Source organism: Schistocerca cancellata, chromosome 5, assembly GCF_023864275.1.
Source record: "Schistocerca cancellata isolate TAMUIC-IGC-003103 chromosome 5, iqSchCanc2.1, whole genome shotgun sequence".
In the NCBI taxonomy this organism is placed as follows: domain Eukaryota; kingdom Metazoa; phylum Arthropoda; class Insecta; order Orthoptera; family Acrididae; genus Schistocerca; species Schistocerca cancellata.
In genome coordinates, this window is record NC_064630.1 from 610,621,331 (window position 1) to 610,634,010 (window position 12,680).

The window sequence follows — 12,680 nt, forward strand, 5'->3', positions numbered from 1 at the left end:
GTTAATAATACTGATAAATAAAAGAGTGAGCTAGCGCATAAGGATGTAAACAGATGACAGTTTGGAGAAGATAACTCGGCAGCAAAGACTGACAAGAGGGTTACTTAAGAAGGTATGATGGCCGCAACAACTAAAATACAAACAAAAATAATCAGTTTTTGAAAATGCAATATAATTGGATAGATGGCACCAAACAGCAAAAGGAGAGAACACATATAAAAGTTACAGACATGTGTAAGCTGTCAGACACAGTGGTTCCTTCTTCTGGCAGAAGGGTTGAAGGGGAAGCAAGACGGATAAAGGAAAAGGATTAGCAAGGTTTCAGAAATGGGGAGAATTACAGATAAGCCGCCCAGAACTCTGTGTCAGGGTAGACTTACTGGCAAAACATATACTACCAAAGGGAGAACCACCCATGAAATGACACAGCTCATGTCCCAATTGTTATGTAAATACCTTTTGGCCTTCTGCATTGTTGTGACTGAGTTTGATGAGATTTGAAAAACTGAGAGCTTAAAGATGAAAGATAGGGCAATAAACAAGTCACAGATTACTGATAAAACATTGTGCAGGAATTAATAAAAGTGGAAAGTTAAGTACATTTTACATGGTAGACAGGTGCAAGGAAGTCAGAAAATAAAATATATAGAAATCTGAAAGGGGACAAAGAAGAGAAATAGTTCATGAAAAGAAATGCTGAGGCTGAAGAAATTAGCATAAATTTAGGACAGTGGGTGACAAGAACCAAGGACATGTTGTAACACTGGTTCCCACCTATGGAGTTTGAGAAACTGATGCCAGGGAAAAGAATCCTATGGCACGTGTGGTGGAACAGGCACTGAGGTCACGACTTTCATGTTTTAGAGCGTACTCTGTAGCAGGATATTGTGTGTTGCTAGTGTAAACCCTCTGTCTGTATTCATTATACTCATTAGCTAGTCATACCAATATAGACTGCCAGACAGTGTTTACATAACAGCCAGTAGATAACATTTGTCATCTCAGAGATGGCTTTCCCTTTGATGTATATGTATTGCCAGTTATAGGGCTGGTATAGGTAGTGTTGGGAGAGTGGATGGGACAAATCTTACAGCAGAGATGATAACAGAGTTAGGAGCCATTGGGGAGGGAAATGGGTGCAGAGTGGATGTAAGATCTGAGCAAGATGTTAAGATATTGCCACGATTTGGGGGGGGGGGGTAAAGATATGCTTGATGTTCAGAATGGACTTCATTTCAGGGCATGATTTTAGGAAGCAGCTGATTAATACATTCAAGACCAGGATGGTACTGTGTGAAAAGAAGTGTACTCCTAAGTGTTTTTTTTTTTTTTTTTTTTTTTTTTTTTTTTTTTTTTAAGGCATCAGCAGTACCAGGGTTGGATGTGATGGCCTGGGAAATCTACTTTTCAAGTAGTCTGATGGGTTAATTACATCGACCAAACATATGTCTGCCTTAGGTCAGCAACACCTGCCCATATAGTACATGAACTCCCCTCCTATATTAAAGACACCAACCATTTCATAGATCATCTGAAATCTGTGCACATCCCACTCCCGCTGCACACCTTCCTTGTCACCATTGCTGCCACCTCCCTCTATACCAACATTCCCCATGTACATGGTCTGTCTGTTGCTGAATATAATCTCAACCGGTGCCCACCTTTGTCATCCTTCCTGCTCACTTTAATTAACTTTATTCTCACAAAGATCATTGGCATGACAATGGGAGCCACAGTGGCTGCTTCCTATACCAACCTTTTTATGGGTTGCCTGGAGGGGGCTTTTCTGGGATCCATATGCCTTCAACCCCTGCATTGGTTTATTTTGTGTTAATGACAACTGTGTCACGTGGACTGATGGTGAGGCTAACCTGCTAAAAGTTTTGGATCTCTTAGTACATACCTCCTATTCCAAATCCCATACCACTTTCCCTGATCTTGGCCTCATCCTCACTGAGGGCCAACTACACACAGTTCTGTTCACATAAATCTACTAAAACATCAGAACTTACATTTTGATAGCCGCCATCCTTTCCACATCAGTTGTTCCCTTCCGTACAGCCTTGGCTTTCAAGGCAAATGTGTTTGTTTTGATGCATATTCTTTACGGCAATACACCACCATTCTTACCTCAGGCTGCCATGAACATGACTACCCCACCAGCCTAGTTCAAAAGCAGATTTCTTGAATCATTACATCCAATCCTGGTACTGCTGATCTGTCCAAAAAACATCTTAAGATTGCACCTCTTGCCACTCAGTACAGATGTTACAGGGTGAGTGTTCAATGGAGCTAAGCCATTAAGTCAATTCTCCTTCAGTGTTGACCTCAGCCATGTCTTTGTACACCGCAATGTTGAGAAAAATTCTTTCTGCTGTAGCAGCAGATGCAGGTAGACAAGCAAATATTTTGTACAGCATGTGCAAAGTAGGGTAGTCAGCTCTAGGACAGACAGACAATGCGTGCATAACAGAATCACAATTATTAAGGGCATTTATACTCGTTTGCTTGTATTGAAGAATCTCTCCCATTAAGTCTCTTTTTAATCACAAAGAGTGATTCTTCTTTGAAGAACAGTAGTTAAGTCGAGCACTGATTCAATTTATGTGCCAGATCATTATTGTCATGTTTCAGTAGTTGTGAGGGCAAAAGTATGTTGAATTTTAAATGGTAATGCTACGTAGGAAAGTACAAATACTCGATAACTCGATTCAGTTGAGTTGACTGATGAAAGAAACAAATGAATAGTGTGCGGTCTGACTGGCGGGGGTGGTGCGGGTGACAGTGTGGGGGGCCCCCAAGGGGGGAGGGGGGGGGGGAACGCGACCGCATGCCCCCCCATATGTATCCGCCACTGGTCACGCCAAATGCCAGCTTTGAGAGCTAAAATTCAGTGAACCTTCCCCCACATCTATGAGAACCAAGAAAGCTATTCTGACTCTACAATCACACATTCACTTTCAGTCAACCACACATTCATTCATTCATTACAGAGTTAACCATGATTAAGTTATGGATGAAGGGTAACGTAGGGTGCTGATATGAAACAAAAGGAAATAAAATCAGTAAAGTTGGTTCCGTACACAACTGTTCTCCCAGACATGGCTATATCATATGCAGACAGCATAAAAGCAATCTGCTGAACTAGGTGAAGCCATCCAGAATGAGATTTTCACTCTGCAGCGGAGTGTGCGCTGATATGAAACTTCCTGGCAGATTAAAACTGTTCGCAGGAGTGCTTCTGTAAAGTTTGGAAGGTAGGAGATGAGGTATTGGCAGAAGTAAAGCTGTGAGGACGGGGCGTGAGTCGGCTTGGGTAGCTCAGTTGGTAGAGCACTTGCCCGCTAAAGGCAAAGGTCCCGAGTTTGAGTCTCGGTCCGGCACACAGTTTTAATCTGCCAGGAAGTTTCTTAGGTGAAGCCATGTTAATCATTATAAATGACAGGTTCATGAAAGGTGGCTAAGGCAGATGCCATTCATTACTCCAACGCCAAGAAGAAAACCTGTGCCGGATCTGTTATTATCATAGGATATCAGAGTGTAGCCACCCTGATCCACTGATGAGGACCCAAGTCAGAACCTCAACCCAGGTGGTCCACCACAAAACTTTTAATTATTACTTTAACTGTACAAATACTATCAAACACAAAAAATTGTTAGAACCAGAATGATTATAAAATGTATACAGGAAATATTAGCCAAAGAAAATTTTTTCTTGCCCTCACTTGGGCCATTCGTAATCTACAAACAGTTAATTACATTACTAATTTCATAATTTTACAAAACAATTCAATCATCATTCTCACAAAAAGGAATATACTAGATATCCCAGTTCAAAACCGAGAGTCATGGGTCCTACTATTAACAAAATATAATTTCCTATGTAAGATCAAAAGCTAATATTTAAACTGGGTACAAGAGGGTAGAAACTAGATGTTGCATCAGAGCTGCATGTCTACATACACTAGCGTTGTCACTGTGAAAGACATATTAATAGGCATGGTAAATCATGCTGAAGTCTCATTGTAACATAGAAGACAAATAAACAAAAATCAATCATTACAAAAGATAATGTTTTCATCATAGGAGAACCAACAACTGTTAAGTATTTTAGAAAATGCATTTTATCCACCAGCTGTTTTATTTAACCTATACACCATCTAATGGTTTCAATCACATATCATCACTGGATGCAAGGTAAAACAGATCAGTTAAAAACTTATTCCATTTTTCTTTTAAGTTGATACAACGAGCTTCACAGTGAAAAAACTCAAACAACTGTCATCCTGTGTTGAAGGTTTATAAACACAACCAGTAGATGACATATAGGTTAAATAAGACAGCTTATTGTTAAAGTGCATTTTCATAGGTACAAAAGATTTGACATATTTTACACTAATATACAGGATGGTCAGAAACAGTCTGAAAAGCTTGCAAGGGTATGTGGTGCTGAGAAATAATTGTTAAGAAAAAATTCAATACATTGCACCATTTCTGATTTAATTAGCATTGAAATTAGCCTATCAGGACTTAGTGCGTGCAAATCACAGCAGCCTACCAGAGATGGTGTTTGCAAAAGTGTTCTTGTTTGGTTTCCTAAACTAAAGAAGAGATCCTTGCTGCCATCTAATGTCCAATTTTTGTATCACTCTCTTGTTCAGTTTGAGGAAACCAAACGAAGAATACTTTTGACATTACCGCGTGTGACAGGTTGCTTGAATTTAGGTACGCAATGTCATGATTGGCTAACTTCCATGCTAACTAAACTGGGAATAGCACAACATAGCAGTTTTTTTCCTAGCAATTATTTCTCAGCACAACCTATGTTGCATCATCCTTATAATCTTTTCAGACTGAATCTGACCATCCTGTAAAGTTCAACATGATACTAATTATGTTATGGTTGTGTTCAAAAGCAGACTAACAATCAATGTGTTTGTGTCTATAAACGTTGTCTTGTGTCACTGTACAGAAACTTGTTGACACAATGAACATGCTCCTCTAAGAATGAATGGTGTGACAAAACTCTATTTACGAAAATTAACATAAAATTACCATTAAACGTGTGTGCACATAAAAATAGCACTCGTTAGTATGAAATTACAGAAAAAAATCACATGAAAACCGATAATCACACAAATGATAAAAGTTTCATCTGAAAATAAAAATGTTACAATTTCTACAGCCATTCTGAGACATAACACACTTTATGTTGTAGTCTCTTAACATCACAATATATTTTATAGGTGTATAACAGAATTGTGGTAGAGAGGGTTATTGACCAGGCTCATCTGGTTTTATCTAATCATGGAAACTGGGAACACGATCATGCAGAGAATGGAAAACAACATGAAAAAATGAGTTTCACGCAGTATGTCTCATTAGCCTCATAGAAAGTCACTCCCAGGCCACATGAGACTGAAAGCATTCTTTTATCAACCACACCTCACTGTCTTTTCTTGATGTTGTTTCATTAATTACTGATCAAAAAAAGTCTCAGTCTTGCAATTTATTGTGGACCACCCTCTATTTTCACCAATAAGATTGTCACTATAATAACAATTTTTGTCTCGACCACAATATTTTATTGACTTTATTACACCTTACATGTTTCGGCATTGCACCATTTCCAAAGGATCTACAAAAAATTTATATCTGTGGGAAACATGTGATAACATACAAAATAGTGATTGTTAAAAAATGCTTCAAATCAAATAAGCTTGCTGTCTGATCCTAATGACCATCCTGGATGCACTGAACGTCTTTGGCCTGGTATACATTGGGATGACTTCATGTGCCAAACAGCATTTTTAATTCTCATCCATGAAATGTATTTTCAGTTGTAAATGTGGACAACCTTCAGTTGTATAATTGAACAAAGACACTGAAAATTTGTGCCAGACCAGCACTTAAACTCGGATTTTCCACTTGTCAAGAGCAGTCATCTAAACTGCTGTGGCTAATCAAGCACGCTTCATTGCAAGACTTAAACTTCCATATGTCACCATCCATGTGCGTACAATCTGCACTCATACATTCTTTGTGTATATTTTTGTACAAGGGAGACAGTTTAATTCAAAGTTTCTTGCCTTGTATTGACAGATAAATTAAGTGTTGCAGTTTGTGCATGTCTGAAGGAATGGGCCCTGCAGCGACTAGCTGTTATGAAACACATGAAATGCATTCACAGTTGCAAATATGGACAGCTGTTAGCTCTGTAATGGAATGATGACAATGAAAATTTGTGGTGGAGCCAGACTTGAATTTGAATTTATCACTTGTCGCGAGTGGTCGCCTTAACCACTTTCGTTATATGAGCATGCTTCATGTCCAGACCCAAACTTCCAGACGGCATTGTCCATGTATCTACTGCCTGCACTTGTTCATTCATTATGTGTATTCCCGTACAGTGGGAAATCTGGGTTTGAGTCCCCGTCCAGCACAAATTTTCAGTGTCATCATTCCATTATACAGCTGAAGGTTATCCATATTTGTAACTGCAAATACATTTCCTGTTTTTCCTAACAGCTGTAGTCACTACAGCACATGGTTCTTCGGATATATATGCACTGCAACTTCGTATTTATCCACTGATACCAGGCAAACAACTTTCAGTTAAAATGTCTCCCCTGTACAGGAGTATACGTAATGAATGTAGAAGTCCAGCTGTAAAAACATGGATGATATCATTTGGAAGTTTGGGTCTGTCCATGAAGCTGTTACTACTGAACAACACTAAAAGTGGCACAGAAAAAGTGTAAGGGATAACTTCGCTTCAGTTGCTGTGACTCTTGTGCTCTTGGTATGTCATTACTTGACACATCTTTTACCCTCGGATCTATGAACACTCAGAACAAACTGCATATAAAATAATAAACTGCATAATAAAAAGTCTGCAACTAACATAAGCATAGTAACATGCACCTGGCTGTAGGTTGTCAATGTACCTTTCTTTCCTTGATGTATGTTCTTTTCCCTTTTTGATACTTTCTCAATAGATGTGGGTCAGCTAATATCCCTCAAGTCTCTCCTCATTGCTCCATCGGTTAATTCCATTTCTTGATTCCTACTTAGCCACTTATCTTTGGGTGCTGCAGTCACTGTGCTCTTCCCAGGGTCCCATCAAAAATGGACACTCTAACTAAAGTGCTATAGAGAAAATACAATTATTAGTTACAAATTTTCAGTCTTCTTATCCTCTGATCCACCTCTGCACTGGCAGGAAATTCATTGCTCCATGTACCTACTCTGCTCACCTCTCCATACATTTATGGGAACTCATCTAAATAATCACCACATTGTTCCTTGTTCTGCTGGCACTTAAAATCAATAAAACCCCTTCTTCACATCTGTAAATCATAATCTCACTTCAGGTATTGTTCTTTTTACTTCGGCAAAATCTTCTTCTTCACAACTCAAATGAAGAAAAAAAAACACGATAAGAACATTCCATTATTCACAACATGTCTCAGACATCAAGACAAACTAGTATTCAGCATAACTTTCCAGCATCTCATTATACGACAGTGGTCAAGGCATCAATTGCTTGTAGATGATATACCTATCAGATTCTGTCTCATCAGGCTTTTCCCAAAATTTCTTGATGTTTGATACATGATGTATACCCTGAGATCTGATATGCCAAGTGCCTCCTCATCAGCCACTCTCAGCAGATCAGAAATTGCCCACTATATACAGGGTGTCCCAGCTATCTTGTCCACCCAAAATATCTCTGGAACAATAACAGTTATTGGAAAACGACTTTCACCGGTATCAATGTAGGGCTGGGGCCCATGAATGTACATATTTGGAAACATTCTAAAACAAAAGCATATGTTTCCAGAATGAGATTTTCACTCTGCAGCGGAGTGTGCGCTGATATGAAACTTCCTGGCAGATTAAAACTGTGTGCCCGACCGAGACTCGAACTCGGGACCTTTGCCTTTCGCGGGCAAGTGCTCTACCAACTGAGCTACCGAAGCACGACTCACGCCCGGTACTCACAGCTTTACTTCTGCCAGTACCTCGTCTCCTACCTTCCAAACTTTACAGAAGCTCTCCTGCGAACCTTGCAGAACTAGCACTCCTGAAAGAAAGGATATTGCGGAGACATGGCTTAGCCACAGCCTGGGGGATGTTTCCAGAATGAGATTTTCACTCTGCAGCGGAGTGTGCGCTGATATGAAACTTCCTGGCAGATTAAAACTGTGTGCCCGACCGAGACTCGAACTCGGGACCTTTGCCTTTCGCGGGCAAGTGCTCTACCAACTGAGCTACCGAAGCACGACTCATGCCCGGTACTCACAGCTTTACTTCTGCCAGTAAGTAAAGCTGTGAGTACCGGGCGTGAGTCGTGCTTCGGTAGCTCAGTTGGTAGAGCACTTGCCCGCGAAAGGCAAAGGTCCCGAGTTCGAGTCTCGGTCGGGCACACAGTTTTAATCTGCCAGGAAGTTTCATATCAGCGCACACTCCGCTGCAGAGTGAAAATCTCATTCTGGAAACATCCCCCAGGCTGTGGCTAAGCCATGTCTCCGCAATATCCTTTCTTTCAGGAGTGCTAGTTCTGCAAGGTTCGCAGGAGAGCTTCTGTAAAGTTTGGAAGGTAGGAGACGAGGTACTGGCAGAAGTAAAGCTGTGAGTACCGGGCGTGAGTCGTGCTTCGGTAGCTCAGTTGGTAGAGCACTTGCCCGCGAAAGGCAAAGGTCCCGAGTTCGAGTCTCGGTCGGGCACACAGTTTTAATCTGCCAGGAAGTTTCATATCAGCGCACACTCCGCTGCAGAGTGAAAATCTCATTCTGGAAACATCCCCCAGGCTGTGGCTAAGCCATGTCTCCGCAATATCCTTTCTTTCAGGAGTGCTAGTTCTGCAAGGTTCGCAGGAGAGCTTCTGTAAAGTTTGGAAGGTAGGAGACGAGGTACTGGCAGAAGTAAAGCTGTGAGTACCGGGCGTGAGTCGTGCTTCGGTAGCTCAGTTGGTAGAGCACTTGCCCGCGAAAGGCAAAGGTCCCGAGTTCGAGTCTCGGTCGGGCACACAGTTTTAATCTGCCAGGAAGTTTCATATCAGCGCACACTCCGCTGCAGAGTGAAAATCTCATTCTGGAAACATCCCCCAGGCTGTGGCTAAGCCATGTCTCCGCAATATCCTTTCTTTCAGGAGTGCTAGTTCTGCAAGGTTCGCAGGAGAGCTTCTGTAAAGTTTGGAAGGTAGGAGACGAGGTACTGGCAGAAGTAAAGCTGTGAATACCGGGCGTGAGTCGTGCTTCGGTAGCTCAGTTGGTAGAGCACTTGCCCGCAAAAGGCAAAGGTCCCGAGTTCGAGTCTCGGTCGGGCACACAGTTTTAATCTGCCAGGAAGTTTCATATCAACGCACACTCCGCTGCAGAGTGAAAATCTCATTCTGGAAACATCCCCCAGGCTGTGGCTAAGCCATGTCTCCGCAATATCCTTTCTTTCAGGAGTGCTAGTTCTGCAAGGTTCGCAGGAGAGCTTCTGTAAAGTTTGGAAGGTAGGAGACGAGGTACTGGCAGAAGTAAAGCTGTGAGTACCGGGCGTGAGTCGTGCTTCGGTAGCTCAGTTGGTAGAGCACTTGCCCGCGAAAGGCAAAGGTCCCGAGTTCGAGTCTCGGTCGGGCACACAGTTTTAATCTGCCAGGAAGTTTCATATCAGCGCACACTCCGCTGCAGAGTGAAAATCTCATTCTGGAAACATCCCCCAGGCTGTGGCTAAGCCATGTCTCCGCAATATCCTTTCTTTCAGGAGTGCTAGTTCTGCAAGGTTCGCAGGAGAGCTTCTGTAAAGTTTGGAAGGTAGGAGACGAGGTACTGGCAGAAGTAAAGCTGTGAGTACCGGGCGTGAGTCGTGCTTCGGTAGCTCAGTTGGTAGAGCACTTGCCCGCGAAAGGCAAAGGTCCCGAGTTCGAGTCTCGGTCGGGCACACAGTTTTAATCTGCCAGGAAGTTTCATATCAGCGCACACTCCGCTGCAGAGTGAAAATCTCATTCTGGAAACATCCCCCAGGCTGTGGCTAAGCCATGTCTCCGCAATATCCTTTCTTTCAGGAGTGCTAGTTCTGCAAGGTTCGCAGGAGAGCTTCTGTAAAGTTTGGAAGGTAGGAGACGAGGTACTGGCAGAAGTAAAGCTGTGAATACCGGGCGTGAGTCGTGCTTCGGTAGCTCAGTTGGTAGAGCACTTGCCCGCAAAAGGCAAAGGTCCCGAGTTCGAGTCTCGGTCGGGCACACAGTTTTAATCTGCCAGGAAGTTTCATATCAACGCACACTCCGCTGCAGAGTGAAAATCTCATTCTGGAAACATCCCCCAGGCTGTGGCTAAGCCATGTCTCCGCAATATCCTTTCTTTCAGGAGTGCTAGTTCTGCAAGGTTCGCAGGAGAGCTTCTGTAAAGTTTGGAAGGTAGGAGACGAGGTACTGGCAGAAGTAAAGCTGTGAGTACCGGGCGTGAGTCGTGCTTCGGTAGCTCAGTTGGTAGAGCACTTGCCCGCGAAAGGCAAAGGTCCCGAGTTCGAGTCTCGGTCGGGCACACAGTTTTAATCTGCCAGGAAGTTTCAAAAGCATATGTGTTTTTTAACACAAACTTACGTTTTTTTTTAAATGGACCTCCTATATTTTTTCTTCAGCAATCCATAGCATGACAAAGCACATACACAATGGCGTTGATTGCATCGCAATATTCCCATTACATCCCGAGATATTGATACGCGAAGTTGACGCTTCAAACATCCGACATGCGCTGCTAGTGCACATCCTGAGGCTCAGGCGTGAACCCCATGCTGCCCGTAATCGCAATGTGATTGACATGTGTAATCACACCTCCATACTTATCAAGAGGTCCGAAACGAATAATACCGTCTGCTGCCATCAACTCTCATGAGCACATAATGGTTTCCCTCTTGCACGTTTTACATATCTACGTACACAATATGAACCAGTACTGATCGGTGTACACCCGTCAGGTTGTCTTATTTGTCCTGCACACCCAAAATAAGGTTTATCTAATGCGTTATATGACCCATTGTGCCTGTCGCGCAGGGCCTGGCTCTACCTTGTCAAGTGTCCAATGTAGTTCCCACTACTGCCACAGTTACCACTTCGCCTTGTTTATGATTTGTGACCCATGCAAACTCCTGTACTCCACCACCCTCCGAGCATCCCATTTGTTGTTGCTTTGGCGTGCAGTACACCGCTTGCCAGTGTAGTCGTGCATCAGAGTAATTTAGTGACGGCATGGAGGTAGTACACATTGTGAATAAACATTGTGTTGTGGAACTTATACTGTACAGTATAATGTACACACATGAAGATATGGTAGAAATGCTGCTGATCTATGGAGAATGTACGTTGCCGGGAAATACGATATGAGATTGCTTGTTTGTTGATAGTACTGTTAGCGAACATTATGATTATTAAGTTAATATGTCTGTTTTCTACCCTACTCTACATACCTGTACTGTACCCTGTTGTATGTGGACGAAATGCTGTTCAGGCAGAACAACTCTACAGAAGACGATTCCCTGACAAGCCATCGCCTTCGCGCCGGATGTTTGGTCGTCTCACATCTCGTCTACGTGAAACGGGAAGCTTAAATCCAAGACCTCGACATCATCCTAGAACACGCACAAATGAACGTGCTGAAGTTGCTGTGCTCGCTACCATAGCTATGAATCCTCAAATCAGCACACGTCAAATTGAATGTGAAGTTGATGTGTCGAAATCAAGTGCACAGCGTATTCTTAAACGTCATAAATTTCATCCTTACCATGTTCATTTACACCAGGATCTTTATGGAAATGACTTCCGCAATAGGGTAACATTTTCTCGGTGGGCTCAGCAAAAACTTCTGACTAATCCAAATTTATTTGCAGATGTTCTCATTACCGACGAGGCGGCATTCTCCAACAAAGGAATTGTCAATATGAGGAATGTGCATTATTGGTCCGCAGACAATCCAAAATGGCTCCATCAGGTAGAGCATCAACGTCCGTGGAAAGTTAATGTTTGGTGTGGGATTATTGGAGATACCATTATCGGACCTTTCTTTATAAATGGCATCCAAAATGGCAGACAATACTCCAGATTTATACGACACAATCTTCCTGTTCTCTTGGACACTGTACCTCTGAACCGGAGAATGGTCATGTGGTATCAGCATGACGGATGCCCTGCACATGAACCTTAAGTTCCCTGGTAGGTGGATTGGACAAGGTGGCCCAGTTAGGTGGCCTGCCCGATCTCCAGACCTTACACCACTGGATTATTTTCTTTGGGGAGCAGTGAAGGATGCTGTTTACCAACATGAACCAACAACACCAGAGGACATGAAGCAACACATTATTGATGCTTGTACAGCCATCAAAGAGGAAACAGTAGCACGAAGTTGGGCATCCTTCATCCGCAGAGTGACCCTATGTATGCAAGCCAATGGGCATCACTTTGAGCATGAGATGTGAACGCTTTGTTTAGTATGTAGTGCTGGTATCACAGTGGAAGTTTCTACAAAGGGCCATTTTACCCAGTGATGTTAAGAAACATTTGTTTGCAACAATTTGTAATTGAATGCATTTGATGAAAGTAACATTGATAATTATGTGATAATAAAAGTAATTGGTTAAACATGTTTATATTCATCTTCTATGTCCTACCTGAACTTCCCAAATCAAAACATTTT

The 12,680-nt window shown here is 42.4% G+C and overlaps 1 protein-coding gene and 2 non-coding genes across 3 annotated transcripts in view; all 3 read left to right on the forward strand.

Moving 5' to 3' along the window:
* LOC126188914 (KICSTOR complex protein kaptin-like) overlaps nucleotides 1-12,680 on the forward strand; it is a 124,057-nt gene that overhangs the window by 51,631 nt on the left and 59,746 nt on the right. The window lies entirely within an intron of this gene.
* Nucleotides 9,258-9,332, forward strand: Trnal-caa (transfer RNA leucine (anticodon CAA)). Its single transcript has one exon. It is a non-coding gene; the product is annotated as a tRNA-Leu (tRNA).
* Trnal-caa (transfer RNA leucine (anticodon CAA)) lies at nucleotides 10,161-10,235 on the forward strand. Its single transcript has one exon. It is a non-coding gene; the product is annotated as a tRNA-Leu (tRNA).